The sequence below is a fragment of the Phalacrocorax aristotelis genome, chromosome 23 (assembly GCF_949628215.1).
Source record: "Phalacrocorax aristotelis chromosome 23, bGulAri2.1, whole genome shotgun sequence".
Taxonomy (NCBI): Eukaryota; Metazoa; Chordata; class Aves; order Suliformes; family Phalacrocoracidae; genus Phalacrocorax; species Phalacrocorax aristotelis.
Window position 1 is genome coordinate 5,222,587 of NC_134298.1, and position 6,592 is coordinate 5,229,178.

A 6,592-nucleotide genomic window follows, 5' to 3' on the forward strand; every position below is an offset into this window, starting at 1 on the left:
GTTTCTGTAGTTCACTGGATCTGGCCAGAAACTGGGTTACTACAAGCCCTTTGACCTCCACTTAGTCATCCCCCAAGTATCTGTAGCTCTCCTGCCTGCTCAGATCACAGCACCCTGCTGTTATACAACGCTAAAGCCTTCTAGGAAGGAATGTGAGCTCACTCGTCCGTTCTCCATTGGCTATACGATATTATGGTATATATTACGATCAGCACAGCCACGCTTGTGCCCACCCCACTCCCAAAGGAGACGAGACTGCACGGGCCCTATTTAAGAGATCGCGTGGACTCTCTGTCCTCCGAGGCGCCAGTGCTCATTAAAATTTGTATGCAAGGTCAGTTTAGGCTTAAATGGAGGCTTGCACCCTGGCTTACCATGTAATATAAATAAAAAATGACATTGGTGACAAAGCTTCTGCTAGCTTCAGAGTGCCCAGGGCTTATGGTCTTATATAATTACTAGTCTGGCACTGAGAGTCTAAAATACAGCAAAGCCATCAGCCACGCAGATCTTAAATTAATTACTTTAAATATAGCTGCTTTCACATTGCAACCTCACATGACAAGCACGGAAGAAGCAGGCCTTACGAGACTTATGCTCTACATAACATAATTAAATCTCACCCCCGTGTTACAGACAGGGAAACGGTTATGCAGACATGAAGGAATTTGGCCAAAGTCACTCAGAAAATTTGTGGCATAATCCCCTTTCTCCCTCGCCAGATTTAACATCCATTTTGAGAAAGGCTGAACAGCACAAGAAGTGAGCCGGGATGGAGAAAAAATGGATGGCTGCCAAAAGGGATTGATGCCTTTCAGACTCCAGGGAGTTTTTAACCCTTCCCAATGGTTTTCCCAGCCTGAAAAACCTGGTGGGGTTCATCAGGCTGTACTTCTCCTCTACTGATCCATAAGAGATTTGCCAGTGGGAGCAGCTGCTTCGAGAGTGAGTTGATAACTCAAGCCCTGAGGCACTTACATCTGTATGTCTCGTCCCCTGCCTGCTTCCCTTCCCCAGTAACAGGATGAGACTAGAATATTGCATGCGCTTGTATAATGTGTATTCCTGTGGGGCCTGGGTCATGATTACGGCATCTAAATGCAACCAGAAACAAATAGTGACAATGAAAAAGACAAAAAAGACGGTCAGCCTGAAGATTTCAAACATGTTTTACACTAAATTTGTTTCTATTTAATAATAAGTTGCAGTTTCATAAGCCATACAGTGTCGTTAATTCCTTTTTTAATAACAGTTATAATATTTTTGAGAGCAGCTGCTGCACATGTTGTGTAGTACAGCTGAGAGAGCCATATGGATTTTTAATTCCTGAGAGTTATTACTTGGTTCTAGCAGTATACATGAACCCACGCTTGCCTTAATGGAGTCATTAGACTTGACAATCCTTCCTTAAAGCGGGCTATTGTTAGGCTAGATCTCATCCAAAACCTAGGAGAGGTCTGGAAAAGGAGCTCTTCATCACACGAAACACAGAACGACAGTATTTTTTTTTTAGGCAGCTCAGTGGTTTTTACATCTTCAGGAAGTTCCTTCTCTGTTAGTATAAGAGAATCTTAACAACCTGTATTCTGTCCTTTCAGAACTATACCTGGAAAGCGTGGCCCAAGGTGTTACTGTCGCTTTACTTTGGTGGGATTTTTAACAAATCAGGCAAAATGGGGACACGCAAGCTTTCTTGCAAGCTACCTACTAGAAAGCCCCTCTGCTCTTAAAGGAAGAAATCTTACAAGAATACTCAGAGCTACAATCCTAACACATATTTTGGAAGAGACATTAACTTTGAAAGCTATATTAAATCACATTTCTCAGGGAACTTTTCTAAGACAGCCCCTAAATGTGAAATTCTTGCACTTCATCCTAAAACATGTAGCCCAGTGAGAGACAGAAGGCAGACTAGATGCATCACTGCGGGGTCCTGAATGAAAATTTCTTTAGTCCCAGTAAAGGCTCCAATCCTTGTGTTTACAAGCAGCAGAAGAGAAAAATACCCTGCTTTAATGTGGAAGCTATATATACCTATATATCACTTGGCTTCATCGTATTGAGTATGCTACAGACTACTCAAATAAATCTGAGGACCTCACTGGATCTTTAATTCTATAGAAAATGTTGGAAAACTCTTAACCTTATGACATTCTAGTAAATCTGCTGCTGGCTGCCATGGAAATGGAACAGGTTAGTTTAAAGGAATCAGTATCACAAGAAAAAGAAAATGGAATCCAAGCTTTTTTGTGTGTGTCGAACAATTAGCTTAGAACAACCTGCTCCATTTTTAGCCATCTCGGTCTGTTTCCATGGCAGCAGGAACTGAATTCATACAACTGTTGCAAATTCTGGATGTAAATGGTGCTGCCCATTGTGTCAGCAGCACCAACAGGCCTCGGAGTCTAATTTCACCTTCCCAAAGCTGGTAATTTTGTTTCGTTTTTATTTATTTAGGATTATTTTTGTGCCATTTTAAAGATTTTAGACAATATTGCGCTAGGATCTGTGCACTACCATTAGCCCAGCATTAGGGTAGCACGGACAGAGACAATGAAATCCAATCTCCAAATTTTGGGCTGTTTAAAACCGATCCCAGACAACCAGCTGCGTAGGGTCTCATCAGGAGGTTTGCTGCCTCACAAATAAATTCTTGATGGGAAGACCCCATATGCTCGTTGCCACTTAAGGATCAAGATTTGGCTCCGCAAAGGACTGTGTTGTGTCACCTGAAGCTTTTGGGGGCCTCGCACCCACTCGCCTCCCTCCCCTCAGCCCCCCAAAATCACACCACAGCGTCCCAAAGGCAGAGCCTGCCGGTGCTGGCCCTCCATGCAAAGCCCTCGGACTGACGGGGAGCTGGGCTCTGCCATGGTGTGTTCCCGAAAAGCGGGCTCGTTCGCCCGGTGAGCGAAACACCAAAGCACGCACAGAGCGGGGGTGTTTTACTCATTGCATTTTGCATGAAAAATTTTCATTTCCACAGGGGCCAGGCAGTAACTCCACACAGCCAGCCCCCCACTCCGAGAAACTGCAAGTATTTGTACAGTTCAGTGTGTCAGTCACAGCTAATATTCACACCCCCCAGCTAATAATGGGGCAGTTTCTTTCTCATTTCACCCTAAAGGTACAGCTCCCTTTCAATTTACCACCCATGCTCGGAGTGAGGGGCTTATTTGAGTAGGGGGTTTCTGGCCTATGGGCGTGATTTTAGTATTATAAAGCAGATAGTTCACCTAAAGGACACTTAGTTTTAGTTCTTATCAACATCCCAGCTAGTTGTCCTCCTTGACTATGTACCTCAGCACACAGCTTTCGGTGTCTTCTGAGGCAGGATGTTCACTTTTATCAGTCTCTCAGCTCTTTGTCAATATATAGTCATAAAACAAACGCTTCCCTATCTCTCAACTCCCCTCTCTGGCCGCCAAATCCTGTTTTCCCAGGCTCACATGTTTCATTTTTATTGCTTAGGGGAAAATTCCGTTTTATCCGGGATATCATTGGGAATGGTTTCGTGGCACAGAACCCCGCCCGGCCATGAGGAGAGGGGACAAACCCTATCACGAAAGCCCAAGCCCTCCCCCTCCGTCCCTCCCTCCCTCAGACAACACCTCCCAACTCCCCCCGCGCGCCCGTCGCGCCCCTCCTGAATATTCAAATCACCCCCGTCCTTACAGCTGTGATTGGCTGTACCCGTTCAAACGAAGCCACGCCTCCCCTGACGAGGAGGAGCCGTTACCAGCCGTTTGCTCGGGGGCGGGAAAGGAGGGCGGGAACGCCGGAATGCTCATGGGTGCACGCCTGTGACGTCAGCGCGTCCTCCTGTTGCCGTAACAACGCCTCTCCCGCCCCTTACCGTTTTTATCCAATCAGAGACCCTTCTGGGCGCTTGGCCCAATGGAGCGGCAATATGTTAATAAAGGGGCGGGGAGAACGGGGGAGTTATGCGGGTCGTTTTGCCCAATCAGAAGGCGGGAAATAGATGGATCAATTTGGTTGTAGAGTCTGCTTCTGGCACCATGGTGGAGGCGCTGGGAAAGCGTTCCTGGCGTCTCTTGGATGGGGAAGCCAGATGGTGGTGGTGTCCATTCCTAAGGCCCCAATAGAATCACAGAATGTTCCAAGTGTGAAGGGACCCACAAGGACCATCGAGTCCAACTCCTGTCACCGCACAGGACACCCCAAATTCACACCGTGTCTCTGAGGGCCTTGTCCAAGTGCTTCTGGAATATTGCCAGGCTGGTGCCATGATGCCTCCCTGGGGAGCCTGTTCCAGGGCTCCACCACCCTCGGGGGGAAGAACCTTTCCCTGATACCCAGCCTAACCCTCCCCTGGCACATCTCCCTGCCATTCCCTCGGGCCCTGGCGTTGGTCACCAGAGAGCAGAGACCAGCCCTGCCCCTCCTCCTCCCCTTGGGAGGGAGCTGCAGAGCACCATGAGGGCTGCCCTCGGCCTCCTCCAGGCTGAACAAACCAAGTGCCTTTAGCTGCTCCTTGTAAGGTTTCTCCTGTAGTAAATTTGCATTTGCACAGGGGACACAACAGAATTAGAGCTGCCAAGACAATGAGGGGCCTGGAGCATCTCCCTTGTGAGGAAAGGCTGAGAGACCTGGGCTTATTCAGCCTGGAGAAGAGAGACTGAGGGGGGATCTCATCAATGCTTACGAATATCTGAAGGGCAGGTGTCAGGAGGATGGGACTGGACTCTTTTCAATAGTGCCCAATGACATCCCAAGGGGCAACGGGCACAAGCTGGAACACGGGAAGTTCCCCCTGAACATGAGGACAAACCCCTTCCCTGTGCGGGTGCCAGAGCAGTGGCACAGGCTGCACAGAGAGGCTGTGGGGTCCCTTCCCTGGAGACATTCACCCCCCGCCTGGACGCGGCCCTGTGCCCCTGCTCTGGGGGTGCCTGCTCGAGCAGGGGGTGGGATGGGATGAGCTCCAGAGGTCCCTGCCAACCCCCACCAGCCTGTGATGATTTTAACATATCACTTGAATTGTTAGAAATGAAAAGCTTTAGCGTCTGTGCTTCTCGTTTTGCACAAAGTTTGGCAGCCTGTCTCAGAATTCCCCTGTTGATGCAGTTGACTTCAGACATGCTACCAGTCATCAGTCTTCTTTATTCATTATTTATTCTTTATTCAGTATTTCTTTATAGGCCCCAGTGTCCCCTGTTGTTCTAACACTTGGTCTTTGCGAGTACGTACTATCCCTAATGTTTAATCTTTCTGAAGTACTAGCTTGTGATCATTATACATATTTCTCTCATAATGACTGAAGTTAGGCAAGAAGTCAAAACTTAATAAGTCTCTGAGCTCTTGCCAGTATTTTCTGGATTTGTGCCTTGAGAGAAGAACATGAAGAAGCACTGTACATGGCTCCATTCCCAATTCAAATAAAGAGTTATTCAGGCTTGTATTTCAGGAGTCTTTGTTTTTCACCACTCATCAGAAATATCAATGGGGCTATTTGTTCGAGCAGTTATTGCTAGCTAATATGAAGCTCCTGAAACTGTAAGAAACTGTCAGTTTGTTTGGTAGTCATTTATGACTAATTGCCCAGATTACTGTCCAAAGCAGACAGTTTGTAAATAATAAATCCATAGCGAGCAAAAGCAAGCCACCTTGATTGCCAAGGATCTAATTGAACAGCGATTCTACATCTCCCTCTGAGTCCAAACAGAGAGTTTGAAATTTCAAATCTTCGTTCTCTTGAAACTGCTTCTGCTCTGCTCTGCAGTGCGTGGAGCTGCCAGCGAGTATGGCTTTTGGGGAGCAAGAGGTAACAAGGACTGAACAGCATGCTGGGCAGACCATACCGTCTCAACAGGTCGGTTAATGAAATGAAAAATAATCAAGTGTTTATGAGTGTGAGTTGGTGAGGCTATATGCATATGATGATCCCTTTGCTTGGTTTTGCAATCAAAAAGGTGAAGTCCAAAATATTTGTTTATGGCTTTTTTTTTTCCTCCCAGACTTCTTTCCTCAGAAAATTAGCCACTTCCCTGGAAGGAGTGAGATCTGGCGGAAGTATTTGCTGGCTAGGAACATGAGCAGGGTGGTAAAGCTCTTCCCAAAAGAATTCAACTTCTTTCTCAGTGTCTTCCTGCAGAGTAAGCCCTTCTTAAAGCCTCACTTTCTCCTTGGCACAATTATTTTTTGGCTATCAGATTTAAATTCTGTTATTTGCATGTCAGGAGGAGCTAACTTCCAGCATTTTAGGAGCCTTTCCTGAGTACTAGGCAAAGTTTAATATGCTGGGCTAGAGGAAAGCAAATAATTTTCTCTTTTTGAAATTAATGCTGGAAAAGAAATCAGGAAAAATAAGCAATTTTCACTTAAAACTTTTTTAAGTGCAGAGGACTAAAGGAAAGTAGTCCTGATTCTTCAATCTTACAATATACTGACAATCCTATTTGCTGTTACAGTTAAAGTTACACTTTTGCAAAATTCTTGCAACAGTTTGAAAATCTAGGCCTAGAAAATTGACATTAGAAAGCAGCTTTAATGCAATTATTTCATAACTTTTGTAGTGCCCCTCCGTTCCATTTCCCTCCTCAGTTATGACAATTTGTAGCCCAAGAGCTGA